The sequence below is a fragment of the Syngnathus scovelli genome, chromosome 7 (assembly GCF_024217435.2).
Source record: "Syngnathus scovelli strain Florida chromosome 7, RoL_Ssco_1.2, whole genome shotgun sequence".
Classification (NCBI taxonomy): Eukaryota; Metazoa; Chordata; class Actinopteri; order Syngnathiformes; family Syngnathidae; genus Syngnathus; species Syngnathus scovelli.
This window is the reverse complement of record NC_090853.1, coordinates 12,885,851-12,902,061: the sequence shown is the minus strand read 5'-3', so window position 1 is coordinate 12,902,061 and position 16,211 is coordinate 12,885,851. Positions and strand designations below refer to the sequence as shown.

The 16,211-nt window shown below is 44.5% G+C and overlaps 1 long non-coding RNA gene across 2 annotated transcripts; it reads left to right on the top strand.

The window, feature by feature from the left end:
* The first annotated feature begins 4,874 nt into the window (after positions 1-4,874).
* On the top strand, positions 4,875-11,821 carry LOC137840473 (uncharacterized). 2 transcript variants are annotated; one of them, XR_011087150.1, is made up of 3 exons: positions 4,883-5,333; positions 7,409-8,886; positions 11,167-11,821. It is a non-coding gene; the product is annotated as an uncharacterized lncRNA (long non-coding RNA). The 2 variants fall into 2 exon arrangements; XR_011087149.1 differs by lacking the exon at positions 11,167-11,821 and having other exon boundaries at positions 4,875-5,333; positions 7,409-8,649.
* Positions 11,822-16,211: the final 4,390 nt, after the last annotated feature.

Below are 16,211 nucleotides of genomic sequence, written 5' to 3'. Positions count from 1 at the left end.
TTAGAAAAAGAATGTAGTGTGGTGTGAATTAGCACTTCGCTGTTGGCTCTTGACCCCCCGCAGAGGCCGTCCGCAGCTGTCTTCCTTCACAGTTGGCTGACTTGTCCTCGAGGTCAATAAATGCCCTGACGCACGTTGATTGCCGCTTTGCTGTGGAACAAATGCAACTAGACCTTTGCTAACTTTATCTACTTGGTAATTAACACACAATAGTAATAAGTAACTTGTCCTAAACATTTCAACACACATTAAGCAAACGTGAGGTAACCGGTATGCAGTTCCTTAAACAAACATTGAGTAAATATGGGATAACTTTTATGCAACTACTTCTAACTGTATGTATCCCTTAACAAAGAAAAACAGGTCTGATAAACTACAATCTATGAACCAAACCTATATCTAAATAGAAGGAATGAAGTTCCTGTGAATCAAACAAAGAACATTTCACCTATGCAAATAAGCCCTGCTCATTGTTAGTGAAGGACTCTTACGGGAACCAAAACACACAGACAACATAAGGACAGGAAGGATACAAATGGCTGACAGGGATCAAAAGACATCCCTATCACTAAAAAGGAAGGCACCTAGATAAAAGGAAAGATAAACTAGTAAAGGCGAGGCCTCCAGGTCTGGCAGGCCAAAGCTTCACTTAAAATTATTCCAACACACTCTTTGCACAAGACCATTCCATTGTGCTGCATACTCCCCTCCCAATTGATTTCCCTCAACGGGATAGGGAAAAGGCCCTTGATTATTTCTACCTGTATAATTTCCTCTAACCTTTGCCCAGTCTTTTCCCAAGGAGGACATTGCAGCTTCTCCTGCCTCATGTCCATTCAGTCTATAGGAATGTATAATTCCAGCCATGTCCTCTGCCCATATATCTGGGTCTTCAGCAACAGGGGTAACCCCTTCAACTGCTTTTCTTGCCTCTTCCAGAGTCCATGGCCGGAAAACATATGTATGTGGGGGTTGGCCTTCCCCTACAATAGGGTTTGGCACCTGTATCATTGGGCACACATCAACATTGTCTACATTTTGAGAAAATTTAGCAGCAGTGGTCAAACTTCTTGTTTGTACAGGACTTCTAATAATGTGACCCTGACTTCTTTTGCTGTTATATGGGGGGGGGGGGGGGGGGGGGGGGCTGCAGGTTTGTTAACCCCTCTTGCTCCTCTGCTTGAGCTGCGCCTTCAGCTTCGGCTGGAGCCGTGGCCGCGGCAGTGCGCCTGCGCACTGTGGCCTCATTGTCTTCCGGCCTGACAAACATAGTCTCAGCCTCATCACCTTTCATCTTTCTATCTTTTGTCTTTTGGATTTGTTCTTTTCTCTCTTGTGAAGCTTTCAACCACATTTTAGCACAATCCAATTCTCTCTCTTTTCTTTTTCAATCCATTTTTCTTTTTATCCACACTCTCTTCTAAAACATCAACTACTATCTTCCACACTTCAACTCTCAACTTCCCTTCTACTCCATACTTTTTCTTCCACTTCGGCATATATTGCATACAATTAAGAAATCTACTCGCCACGTACTTCTCATCTCCGTCAAGAGGTAGAGATTTACCGTTTTTATTTCCCATCTTAATTCTAGTAGTTTTAGGTTATACAATTTCTTTTTCTCAAAAATATTATTATTATTATTATTATTCCATCCATCCATTTTCTGAACCGCTTAGTCCCCACGGGGGTCGCGGGCGTGCTGGAGCCTATCCCAGCCGGCATCGGGCAGTAGGCGGGGGACACCCTGAACCGGTTGCCAGCCAATCGCAGGGCACACAGAGACAAACAACCATTCGCACTCGCACTCACACCTAGGGACAATTTGGAGTGATCAATCGGCCTACCAAGCATGTTTTGGGGATGTGGGAGGAAACCGGAGTGCCCGGAGAAAACCCACGCGGGCTCGGGGAGAACATGCAAACTCCGCACAGGGAGGGCCGGAGGTGGAATCGAACCCGCACCCTCCTAACTGTGAGGCGGACGTGCTACCCAGTGCGCCACCGAGCCGCTATTATTATTATTATTATTATTATTATTATTACTTATTTCTTTGAGTCTTTGAGGATCCTCAATGCAGGTTTAAATTTCAACAAATTACTAGCCTGTATTATTGCCGTGGATCAATGCTAGAACTGCTATTTAGTCAATTTATCCTACCAGTCACACACTCAATCACACAAGTTATCCCTGCCAACGCGAAGTCCTCCCTTTCTGCATAAAAAGGGAGCTGCTTCATCCAGTGAGGGGACTATACAACACCCCCCACCTTCCCTGGGAACTAAAGACAACAGTCCTTGTCCCCAGCCCTGCCAACGCGAAGTCCTCCTTTTAAAAAAAAGGAGCTGCTTCATCCAGTGAGGGGACTCTACAACACCCGCCACCTTCCCTGGGAACTAAAGACAAAAGTCCTTGTCCCCAGCCCTGCCAACGCGAGGTTGTACTCTTTAGAACAGTGGTCGTCAAATAATGATCCACGGAGGTACTGAGATTTTAAAACAGTTTGGGAACCACTGCTCCAAAAGAGACACCTCATCCAGAGGGGGACTCTACAACACCCCCTCCTTCCACAAAACTTACTTATTCCTGTGTACTTCTACCTTTTTACTCGTTTCACAAACAACAACACAATCACACAACTTCAGGCCTTTAACTTACTTGTCCCCTGGTTCGTTGCACTGCCGGGTCCCGTCAATCCACCTCTGTCAGACGAAGGCAGACCTAAGATGCTGGCCCAGTGAAGAATTTCCTTCCCAGGTCTTTCTTTACCAGGTCCGGCTAGTGGACACTGGCCCGTCGACGGTGTACAGCGTGTCGTCCTCCGTCAGCCAGATGGTGGGTATGAGAGGTCCCGGGTTTCGGCACCAAAATGTTAGAGATTTGCTCACTCCAACTTATTTTGCAAGAACCACACGGGTGGAGAGCTCACACGTTGAAGGAGTGAAGTCTGAAACTCTCCCAACTGCAAGGACATATTTATTAAGAGAAAGAGTGGGGGCAAGAGTAGACTGAATAGGAAGCCCTTGTGCTCTAGTCAAAACTTATCAAGGGGTGTTTTACGACCTTGTGTAGAATGGAACAAGTTATCTTATTCATTACCGGTTGCATTCCAACATAACCATACGATAAGGATACTCTGTAAAACCCTAACACGGACCACCAATACTGGAGCTCCTCAGGGGTGCATCCTCTCCCCACTGCTCTTCTCTCTCTACACCAACGATTTCTCCTCAGGTGATTCTCCTGTGAAGATCCTGAAGTATGCAGACGACACCACTCTCATCGGACTGATCCAGGACGGTGATGAGACTGCGTACAGACAGCAGGTGGAGCGGCTGGTCCACTGGTGCAGCCAAAACCACCTGGAGCTGAACCCGCTCAAGATCGTGGAGATGACAGTGGACTTCAGGCAAGACCCTTTACCACTTTCACCCCTCACTATCCACAGTAATACTATTCTCTCTACAGACACTTTCAAGTTCCTGGGAACCACAATCTCTCGGGACCTGAAATGGACCAGCCACATAGACTCTGTCCGGAAGAAGGCCCAGCAGAGGCTGTACTTCCTGAGACAGCTCAAGAAGTTCAACTTGCCGCAGGAGCTGCTGAAGACCTTCTACACTGCCATCATCCAGTCTGTCCTCTGCACCTCCATCACTGTCTGGTTTGGATCGGCCTCCAAACAAGAGAAGCACAGACTGCAACGGACAATCAGGACTGCAGAAAATATCATTGGAATCAACCTCCCATCTATCCAAGACTTGTACCTGTCGAGGACCAGGAAACGTCCAAGTAACATCTCTCCAGACACTTCTCACCCAGGTTGCAGTCTGTTTGAACTACTCTCCTCCGTACGGCGTTATAGAGCTCTTACGCCAAAACCAGCAGACACAGAGACAGCTTCTTCCCCCAGGCTGTTGCTCTGATGAACTCACACCACTCTTAGAGTCTCAGAGTCATTGCTGTGCAATAACATCCTACTCTCCACACCTTTTTTGAATTGTCTACACTGTACTATGTATCCTCTCTGCATCCATTGCAGCCTGGTCATTTTGGAAGAGGGACCCTCCCATCTGTGGTCTCTTCTCAAGGTTTCTCATTTCCCCTAGCTGGAGTTTTGAATTTTTCCTTGCCCTCTTGGGAATTTAAGATCAGGGGATGTTTGAGAATATTTGCCATTTTTCACATGTCCTGAGTGTTGTTAGTCACCTAAATGTTGAACAGAGGCTGTGATTTACCGAAGTCAAATTCCTTGTTTGGCACGCACAAACATGGCGAATACAAACTCTTGAATCTTGAATCTTGAGATACGAAGGCGCTTAGCCATGCAGTGATTTATAGGTTCATTGAAGAACCTTGAAGTCACATCTTAAATGGACCGGGAGCCAATGTAAGTTGGCTAATATTGGGGTAATGTGATCAAATTTTCTCATCCATGTGAGCAGTCTCGCCGCAGCATTTTGTACTAACTGTAGACTTTTACCCACCGAGGCAGATCTGCAAAAAAAAAATTAAAACTATTAAAAATAGTGTTTTCTTTTTTTTTGTTTCACGTAAACGTGAGTCAGTGTCAGGTTCAAAGTACTAACTGAATATCTGTATAAAAGAAAAGGATCAGCAGACAAACACAAGTGAGGCAGAATATTGAGTTTTTCTCGCGAGGAGTGCATTCAGATTGCTTTCTACAATCTCACTACACTAAAAATCTGTTTACACTCTCGCTCTTTTTATTTGGAACGCCCTACCCACAGTGTGAGACGATTAGCCCCTGAGGGTGAGGGGAAAAAGATTGTGGGCTTCGTCTCGTAAGAAAAGAAACAAAAAGTAATGCACAAAGTGTTGCGTGCAGATATGGCTATATTTGCAAAACAGTTTAAGCAATATTCCGAGAGATAAAAAGAGAAAGTGATGTTCTTTAAGGAAGATCAGAAGGTTCATGACGCATCGTTTGATGTGTTGTTTTCACGATCTGTTCTGGTGGACGTCATTTTTCTGCTGAGATGTCAGCAGTATCTTGTTTGACACAACCGTCATCTTGCCCCTGACTCAGCCGTAATCCTTCTGTTCTGTTGCACAAGATAAGAATAAGCAAGGCAAAGCAGCAAGCATACTGAGCAGTAACCTTATGAATAAGTACTCATTAGAGAACGCATGATAACATATATATACAATTTTTCTAACAGTCAGGTAGTCTTATTGTTCATTATCCCTCTCTGTTATTGGCTAGAACATTGTTATTTAAGCCCCACCCACAAGCTGTTCAGCTCACACCTCGCCGGACAGCGTGAAGGACACATCTCTTTGTTACACTAGACTGGATTAATCAAAGAAAAGTAAGTAAAATGCTTTTATATTTTTTGGGGTGATCATTAGAATGTCTAGAACAGGGGTGGGCAAACCTTTTGACTTCCGGGCCTAATTGGGTTCTAAATTTTGACAGCATCCTGCATTGTTTAAAAATGAGAATGTCGCTAGTTACAATCCCTGCTATTTGTACAAATTATTTTCAAAATTATTATTTATTTTTTTACAACAAACTAGAGAACCTCCCCTTCATTTTCAGTGGGAACTGTTAGAATAATTAGTTTTGTAGAAGCGCTGGCCGGCCTGAACCAGAGGTCTCATACCTTCGCTCAAGGCCAACATATCTGCCAGGCTTTAGGGAGTTCTTATACTCCCTTCCTTGTCTTATCTGTGAGAGGCCCTCACTAGTTATGAACAGAACACCTTTGTTCTTTGTCAAGCTAAAGAGAAGTTCTTTCTCTATTATACCTTGTAGTTTCTATTCATGAATTGTTGTTGACCGGGACAATTTTTAAGTTATCCCATATTTACTCAATGTTTGGTTAAGTAGACTTCATGCAAGTTATCTCACATCTACTTAACGTTTGTTGGAGTGTATGCACGAGAGGTATCTGATGATTTACTCATCATTATTATTGTGTGAAACGTAGCAAGAAAGTCTAGAGCATTGTTTTACAGGGACACGGCATCCAGGTTTGGAGATTGCAGCCGAGAACGAGGCTGCCAACCACCTAAGAACAGACTCTGCATTCCTGGGGTCACGAATTGGCCAAGGCCATGCGGCCTCGCACCACACAACATTGTTAGCTAGTTAATCAGCGTTGCTACAGCCACAATCTCCCCTCCCTTTAGTGTAGCAACGCCTCTTGTAACCAGGGCAACCCAAAATAAAAAGAGGAGATAGCGGAAGAGGAGCTCAGAATTGGTGGAGGACTGTAACTGGGCCTTCTACGTAATTCTCCTCGCGAGCAAAAGGAATACTGGTTGTCTTCTCCTCTTTGTTTCCGGCATGTGGATTAATGTCCGGTGGTGTTTAGACCTGACAAGAACAATGTTGATGGTCTCCGTTTTCTTGCTAGTGCATCATAGTCTGGAGTAAAATTTGTTGTGGCTGAGGTTTTGGTCCGTTAACCTAGATCTGTGACAGGGCTTTGTTGATGTTCACGTGGCTGAACGTCTGCTCACACACGTCGGTCGAGCCAAATTGTCCACTCTTTTTTAAACACTCGGCACTCAGTGTCCGCCTTTCTTTTCCTTGGGCCACTAATTTTAAAGGAAGGATTCCAGGGGAAGGTTTGTGGGTGGCTTCAGCGTAAAACTGTATCTGAAAGTTCAGCGCGCGAATTACGAGAATGCTGACGTCACAGCCCACACTCTAAACTTGGCACTGATAGAAATAGACCGCGGAGTGCGCCGGGTCCGTACTACTGAGTACGCACACGCACTTGTGAGTGTGCACCGAGCTTTCTGACACGGTTTCCGGGAGTAAATGCGCGGGCGGGCATTTCCCCATCTACTGGGGAAACGCAGTCATTGCAGGAAAATGACAAAAAATAATTAATAATACAATTCATTCAGGTTTGGCGGGCCGGATTAAACGGCCCCGTGGGCCGGATGTGGCCCGCGGGCCGTAGTTCGCCCATGTTCTAGACTCCAGAACATAAGCATATGCTTATTTTGTTAAATATATACCCCAAATATAAATCAGTGGATGTAGTATATGTGTTGCAGATTTGCAAAACTGGGAGAGCGTGGTAGCAAAAAAGGCCCTAATTGTGACCTGCCTAAGTGTAGTGTAAATCAGCATGGATCTTCTAGTTTATATTATCTTCTAATATATTTACACATTGTGTGTATTTGTAACATTTGTAAACAAGGGTGTAGAGGATAAATCCAAGTAAACTCAGTTTATTAACCTCTTTGTCCATGTTCAGGAATGTGAAAGGTGGTCGTAAATTGAACAGGTGTTAATGTTCAGGAATGCAGGGTAGGGTCGTTATTGGGGGGTTCATTTTGCCATGATTGTTACAGCACACTATTGTATGGCATGTTAATAGAATGTGTAAATGCGAATGCACTCATGGTTTTTATTTTTCATTTTCAGCATGGTATTTCGAAGGAAAGATTCTCGCTTCAGTGTGCAGGATGTGATAGATGCTGTCCAGGATGGAGAGAGTGATGTGGACATTGACTTCAATGAAATTGACGAGGAGTTAGATGAAGATTATGGTGATGTGAAAGAGAACCAACTGACTGTCGAGTAGACACGGACATTGAGCCACAACCATCCAAACAGGCCAAGCCTCGTGACAGATATCGGTGGCAGAAAAAGGATTCCACTAGCCCCAATACTGAATTTTCTGGTCCACCTCTCACTGAAGATGTGATTTCTCTCCACACACCACTGGAGTACTTCAACCAGTTTGTTTCTAAAGAAATGATTCAGTCTCTGATGACAAACACAAATGATTACAGCTTTCAAACAAAGGGAACATGTGTGAACACCAATTCCAAGGAAATTGAGAAACTGTTGGGCATGTACCTGAAGATGGGCCTAGTACAAATGGCTGGTACCCGTATGTACTGGGAGGAAGACACCCTCCTGTTGCTGACGTGATGCTACGGAACAGATTCCAGTCTTTGTTGACAGCCTTACATTTCGTCAACAACTTGACAGTACCAGAGACTGAAAAGAAGGACACACTGTGGAAGATCAGACCTTGGCTTGATTCATTCAGAGAGCTCTGCCTGCAGGCGATACCAGAAGAGCACAACTCTGTGGATGAGATGATGATTCCTTTCAAGCGGAGATTCAGCAGTGTTAGAAAAATTGTATATATATGTTATCATGCGTTCTCTAATGAGTACTTATTCACAATATTACTGTTCAGTATGCTTGCTGCTTTGCCTTGCTTATTCTTATCTTGTACAACAGAACAGAAGGATTACGGCTGGGTCAGGGGCGAGATGACGGTTGTGTCAAACAAGATGCTGCTGACAGCTCAGCGTCCACCAGAACAGATCGTGAAAACAACACGTCAAACAATGCGTCATGAACCTTCTGATCTTCCTTAAAGAACGTCACTTTCTCTTTTTATCTCTCGGAATATCGCTTAAACTGTTTTGCTGATATAGCCATATCTGCACGCAACAATTTGTGCGTTACTTTTTGTTTCTTTTCTTACGAGACGAAGCCACAATCTCTTTCCCCCCCCTTAAGGGCTAATCGTCTCACACTGTGGGTAGGGCATTCCAAATAAAAAGAGCGAGGAGTGTAAAACAGATTTTTAGTGTAGTCGGATTGCTGTAAGTCTGAATGCACTCCTCGCGAGAAAAGACTCAATATTCTGCCTCACTGGTTTTGTCTGCTGATCCTTTTGCTGATTCTGAACCTAACAGATTTTTGGGGGCTCGTTCCGGGGTCTCAATAGACCTATTTCGGGATTCCAGCTGACTTTTCGACCCAGGACAAGTCCTTGGCCAAGGCATATAGAGGAAACCCTTTTCACGGGGCTGACTCGATCAGTCAGCTGGACGCCGGAGTGGTTGACGAGATCATCCAAGGAGAAGGCCCAGCAGACTGTGAGTACGAATCTTGATTCTGTTGAAAGTAATGAAAGTGCAGTGACAAGAGGTCACTTAAAACCTTGACAATTCTAGACCCTATCAAGTGCAATTAGAAACAGTAAATTCCGCTGGGATGATGGAGTCCCCTGACTGATAAGTCAGTTAAATTCCATGGGAGAGCGGACCCATCTGTTTTCTAAAGAAGTACAGGTAATTTGGAGCAGTTAAATTCCGCTGAGGTGTCGTGGGGCCTCCTAACTTAACCTTCCTAATGTGTTAGCTTTCTGCTGCCATCTGTGGTGTTTTTCTTAACTCTTGTTTAGCTGGTTTGGCTTCTTTATCCATGACAGATAGGTTTTATATCTACTTTAAGAATAAGGCAAAAATAAGTTTTTTATTACACAATAGGAAGGTTAAAGAGTTTGTTAAAATCCACGGGAGGGCGGACTCCCCTGCTTGCCTGTGAGACGATAAGAATGCGCATTGTGTGTGTGTGTGTGTGGTTTGACTGAGAGTGATCTCATTTGAGCTCTCCTTTATATAAAACAGGATTGTAGACAGTGGCTTTGTGTGGAAGCAGAGGAAAGGAGACTTACCACTGAATATTTTACCACTGTCCTGTGAATTAAATTGGCTTTCGGACACTGTAGGTGCCATTCGAATTGCCAACTCCGAAATTTAGAGAAATAAACCATGGGAAAATCAAATAGCAAACAAAAGCCGCTACCCCGACATGAATTAAAATGCAAGGGGTCGACACCGAAAATATAAAATATCTTGACAAATGCATATTTTGGACAGAGGTGGTTGCATTATGCGACGTGGCGGTGGCGAGGCTCTCCGCACTTCAGTTGCTCCCCCCACCCTTGTTATCAGCTGGGAAGATTGTCATGTCTATGTTGTGGGCCCGTGTGTTTGTTTCTGTGTATGTTTGTCTTTGTGTATCAGTTCGTTATAAAGGTTGGAATTGCGCTAAATTGGTGCACGAAAACGGTGTGCTAGACAATGGTTTATCAGATTTGCATTGTTAAATGTAAAAATTAGAAATTATAGAATAATATGACGGTTGTGGGCAGAAACTCATCCGACGAGGAGAGTGCCCAACCCTTATAAAAATGTGAGAGCAAGAGAAAACATACATTGTAGAACTGGATAAAATTAGATTAATGATTAGAAATCAATGGTGTTATTATTATTCTCTAATCCCCTGCATTGCAAATGTCTTCTTGATGCAGATAGGTTAACGGGCTAGGACTTTAGTGAGGAGATAATTTATCAATTGATGGGGGTTAGTAATTGTCCAAATTCTAGTCACATGTTTTGAGGGACCACAGCAACAACATTATATTTAATTTGCAGGCCATTATTTAGTACGATATGACAGTGTCTAGCTAAGTAGACTGTTCTATCAAAAAATGTGAGAGTGAAGGAGGAGGTTTGATTTGTAATCTGACATCTGGGTCCCATTTTGAAGAGTCTCTGCAGGAGCATAGATTGTTTTTGTTTAAAGATATGTTTAACAGTTTATCTCGGTGCAGTAAGGATATAGCAATTTTGCAAGACTTAAAATTAAAAATTAAAAAGCAAAATTACATTCTCATTTTCCCAGATGAGAGGAAAATTGAAAGATAAGGAAGACGAAGAAAAGATAAAAAAGAACTTGCTGTTGCACAGACAGGAAGATGATGACACAGTGTCAGCGCGAGCTCGCTTAAGAATCGCAGCTAAGAATGTGATGAATGAAGATGAGAAAAATTATCAAATTACAAAGACAGATGTTGTGGCACGGCAAAGCGAACCATCCTTTCTGTCTTTGTACCCCAAATTAAACAACTCATTGCTTCCTATAATTTGAGAGGTGATGAAGTACAACAGGTTTTCATGGTATCCTTAACCAAACATTGGGCAAGTGTTAAAGGCACCTGGAGTCCTTTTGATCTCCAGGGCCGTCCATTGGAATATAACAGGGTGCCATTACAAATACAAATTGACCAACTATTGGGCAGGATAAAAATAAAATTCCAACGTAGAGCAAATTACACAGACATTGGCCGAACTAAACAAAAACAAGATAAGTTGTTTGAAGACTTTAGACACAGACCAGAAAGAGTGTTCAACTGATGTCTATGATCAACAACTCAAAAATGCTCTACATGCAAATTTGCGACCAGTATTATGTCGACAACGAATAAAGTCGACAAACTTGGCTTGTCTGGTGATGTGCTAGCTTCAACACTGCCAAAAGGTCACAACTACAAGGTCTATGCAGACAACTTCTTCACCTCTGTTCCACAGGTAGAGAAGCGCGTTGATTGAGGAATACATTACGTTGGAACAGCCAGGCAGGTGCGCCTACCTAACTACAACCTTGAAGACGACAAGAGTTTGAAGAAGAAGGGGAGAGGAGCCTTTGACCACAGAGTGGAGGTGAAACACAACATCGTGCCGTCAAATGGTATGACAACCGAGCTGTCACACTTGTGTCGTCTTTTGCTTGAACTGAGCCTGTGGAGAAGATCCAACGCTGGGACAAAGTCAAGAAGACCTACATAGAAGTTGAAAGGCCTCACATCGTGGGCATCTATAACAAATACATGGGAGGTGTGGATTTGCTGGATTCATTCACAGCCATTTAAATACAAGTTCCCTGTGAAATCTCCCCGCTGATACATGTACATCTTCTGGCACACCATCACCCTTACTGTGGTCATGTGATACACCGACACACAGTGCTACAAGTGTGATGTCCGTCTTTGCTTCAAAGACGACAGGAACTGTTTCTGGGATTATCACTGCTAATGAAGGAAGGAGATGAAGTGGCTTGATATTTGAAGTACTGTTAGCCTTGATTCTGCATGTACCTAGTAAACTGAGCGTGACTTACAAGCTAGTGTATCTAGCCTGCTTGCATTGTGCATGTAATCCTGTTTTTATTTTGCTTCATAAAAAATAAAAACACGAAAAATATGATAAATGTTGTCATTATTCAGATTACCCACTGTGTAAATGAATTTAGCTCTCTAACATAGGAGCAAATAAGTTTATCTTTACTAGACAATGAGTCGGACCACACGAGGCCTACAGGAAATTCTGCTAGCCATCCCACCCAACATTGTAACGTTACGTGTCCATAAAACCATACCAAAACATGACACGTTTGCAAACACTACATTATAGTGCCCAATGGGCTCTACACAACACTATTTGAAAGTTTTTTTTTTTTTTTTTTTTACATGTTTTACTACGTCTGGGTCTTACAGGGACTTACTGGATTTAGGAAGACCAGAGAATAATGCACTACAGTAATCAAGGCACGATGTAATAAACGCATGTATAATAGTTTCCGCATCACTAGTTGAAAGAATCGGACGAATCTTAACAATATTACAGAGGTGAAAAAACGCAATTCTAGTTATGTTCTTAATGTAATTTTGAAAAGAGTGTGTTTGGTCAAATATAACCCCAAGATTAGTTACAGTATCACTATGAGTGATAGTACATTTATCCATTTGTATAGTGGTTTCCTTAAACAAGTGATGATAACGAGCAGGACCAATTATCAACATCTCAGTTTTATCTGGGTTAAGGCGTAGGAAATTGAGAGACATCCATTGTTTAATCTCTACAAGACACGCCTCAAGATTTCAACAGTCCCGCAGATTTGTCATCGATAACGGCATATCATTGTGTCATCTGCGTAACATTGAAAACTAATGTTGTATTTACGTATTATGTCCACAAGCGGAATCATAAAAATACTAAATAGTATTGGTCCGAAGTCTTTCCTATTAAGTGATGAATAAAATTATAGTTTTTTTTTTGTCTTGCTAATGCTTGGGGAAAAATAATCATTTAATAAACAGGAGGGAAATGATGGGGTTGACAACTTATCTTGATTTTATGATTATTATGAAGTGCTGACTTAGAACTGTTAATTCTGCCAGTGCTTGCTGTAAACTTGAGTTGGGCTCCACCCGGGAGTGTAAACATCTGCTAACTGACCGTAGTGAAGATAGAGATAACACCATTTCTGCAACTTGCTGGAACCAGTTTGCAGAGACAACCCCAGCTGAAGCTTTCACAAGCTAAAGACATGTTCTGCACACCCCATCTTCCTTGTTGAGAATAAATACGATTGCTGCGGGAGCAGAGTTCGGAGTTGCTTTCAAGCACTTTTGTGATGTGATCAAGTGATGCTGGCTCTCCCCGCTTGCAAGCGTAAAAATGGGCATATTGTCTCTACAGTGTGGTACTTGCAAGGCGGTAGAGTGAGGAAAAACTCTATCACCAGATCTGTACATTTTCCCAACACACATTTTATCTATAATGGATGGATGGTGGTATGATGCAGTGCACTTCTACGTGACTCCAATAGAGCCACAATAATACATATATGTATCTTGAAACCAATACCTCATTGACAGTTTTGATCAAAATTCAACAATTTGAGGTATGTAAAAGTCTTTTTTATCGGAGTTTAAGAGATTTTGTATGTGGTCATAATCTTGCGGCTGGCCTTCGTGAGTCAGAGGGTAAATGTAAACCCAAGATTTAACTGGGGTATTGAGCCAGTGAGGCGAAGTCCTTTCCAAGAAGTATATTCTAATCCTGCCAGCTCAGTGAGTCAGTGGAACAGTTATTGCATAAGTATGGCTTTGAAAATCAAACCATATCAAAGTCAAAGTCAAAGTCAAAGTCAGCTTTATTGTCTATTTCTCCACATGCCAAAGACACACAAAGAAACCGAAATTTCGTTCCCCCCTATCCCACGGTGACAAGACATGGCTCACAACAGACAAACAAGTAAACAAGTATAACAAAAGCGTGCTGAATAAATAATGAATAAATAACACAACAATAAATAAATAAATAAGAGGAGCAGAAAAAAAAAAAGGAGCAAGTGCGCGTACAGCAGACATTCCCGAAAATAGCGCAACAGTGCCGCACGCTACGCAGAAGGGGGTAGCGAGTTCAGGGCCCTAACAGCCTGGAGAAAGAAGCTGTTGGCGAGTCTGGTGGTGCGGGAGCGCAGGCTCCTGTACCTCTTCCCAGAGGGCAGAAGGTCAAACAAAGAGTGAGCTGGGTGACTCACATCTCTGGCAATCGAGGTTGCCTTGCGGGCGAGATGGGAGGTGTAAATGTCCTTCAGGGAGGGGAGCGAAGCACCAATAATCTTACCAGCCGTATTCACTATGCGCTGCAGGGCCTTCAAGTTCTGTTCAGTGCAGTTACCACCCCAGACAGCGATGCAACTGGTGAGGACGCTCTCAATGGTGCCATGGTAGAATGTAGACAGGACTGCCTGAGGAGCACATGCACGCCTGAGCTTCCGCAGGAAGTACAGGCGGCGCTGAGCTTTCTTTGCCAGTGACGAGGTGTTTGCGGACCAGGAGAAGTCCTCACTGATGTGCACCCCCAGGAACTTGGTGCAGCTCACCCTTTCCACCACAGCACCGTCGATGATCAGCGGCAGGTGTGTTGTGTGACCCTTCCGGAAGTCAACAATGATTTCCTTGGTCTTATTGACGTTCAGCAGGAGGTTGTTGTCCCTGCACCACGTGGTCAGAAGGTCAACTTCCGACCTGTACCGAGTCTCGTCGCCCTTCGTAATGAGACCCACCAGAGTCGTGTCGTCAGCAAACTTCACTATGCGGTTGTCGCTGTAGGTCGCAGTGCAGTCATGCGTCAGCAGGGTGAAGAGCAATGGACTGAGCACGCAGCCCTGGGGGGCCCCCGTGCTCAGCGTGATGCTGGCGGAGATTTTGTCGCCAACACGCACCACCTGAGGCCTCTGACAGAGGAAGTCCAGTATCCAGTTGCAGAGGGAGGTACTGAGGCCCAGCTCGTCGAGTTTGCAGATGAGTTTGCGGCACAATGGTGTTGAAGGGAGAGCTGAAGTCCACAAACAGCAACCTCACATATGAGTTCTTTCTCTCCAGGTGGGTGAGGGCCGAGTGGAGGGCAGAGCAGATGGCATCCTCAGAGGACCGCTTGGCACGGTACGCAAACTGGAAAGGGTCAATGGTGGGGGGGAGAACGGACTTGATGTGCTCCATGACCACCCGCTCAAAGCACTTCATGATGATGGGCGTCAGTGCCACAGGGCGGTAGTCATTGAAGCAGGACGGTGCAGGTTTCTTCGGCACAGGAACGATGGTGGCAGCCTTGAAACACGAGGGGACGATGGCCTGCTGCAGGGAAACGTTAAAGATGTCCGTGAAGACACCCGACAGCTCCCCAGCGCAGTCCTTCAGCGCTCGACCCGGGATGTTGTCAGGGCCCGCCGCCTTACGGGTGTCAATAGCGGCAAGCGCCCTCCTCACACCGTCGGCAGAGAGGTGCAGGGGCTGCTCATGTGGGGGGGGAGTGGTCTTCAGCGGGCAAGTGCTGTTCTGGGCGTCGAAGCGAGCAAAGAAGCGGTTCAGATCGTTCAGCAGACGGACGTCGCCCTCACAGCTCCTCGGCGCGGGCTTGTAGTCCGTGATGGTCTGAATGCCCCGCCAAAGGCTACGTGCGTCCTTGCTGTCCTTGAAGTGGGTGGAGACCTTGCACGAGAACGCCTTCTTCGCTTCTTTGATGCCTCGGGACAGGTCGGCCCTCGCTGTCCTCAAGCCAGCCTCATCCCCCGCTCTGAAAGCCTTGTCCCTGGCCCTCAACAGTCTGAGGACAGCCCCCGTCAGCCACGGCTTCCAGTTCGCGCGAGTGACGACGGATTTCGAGCAAGTCACATCATCGATGCACTTCGTGATGTAAGAGGTAACAGAGTCAGTATACTCCTCTATGTTCGTCCAATCGTTGTAGGTGGCTGCCTGCTTAAACAAGTCCCAGTCAGTGGTGTCGAAGCAGTCACGAAGTGCATCGGAGGCACCCTCAGGCCACACTCGAACCTGCCTCCGAACCGGCCTGGATGCCTTTACCAATTGTCTGTATGCGGGCAAAAGCAAAACGGTGAGATGGTCAGAAAGCCCCAGATGGGGGAGGGGGGTGGCTTTGAAAGCTCCCTTTTGCGCCGAGTAGACTAGGTCCAGGAAGCTATATATGACATGGTTCAGTAAATCAGATTAGGATTTCATAATCCTGTATGTGGCGGTTCCAAAATGTCCTCATCATCTTCATGTGCAATCTGGTTATCACCTCACAGAATAAATCCTTCCTCTGCTGTTATATAAAACATTCTTTGTAAAGCACTTACTTGCAGATGATAATAATTTTAATCCCATGATTTACATGTGCACTTCAAGTAACAAACTGGCATTATTGTGACTCTGAAACAGATATTGATGGAACCAAGATTAACCACAAGGAGTTATAGTCTTTAGTTTCTTCAAATGTGTCATGGA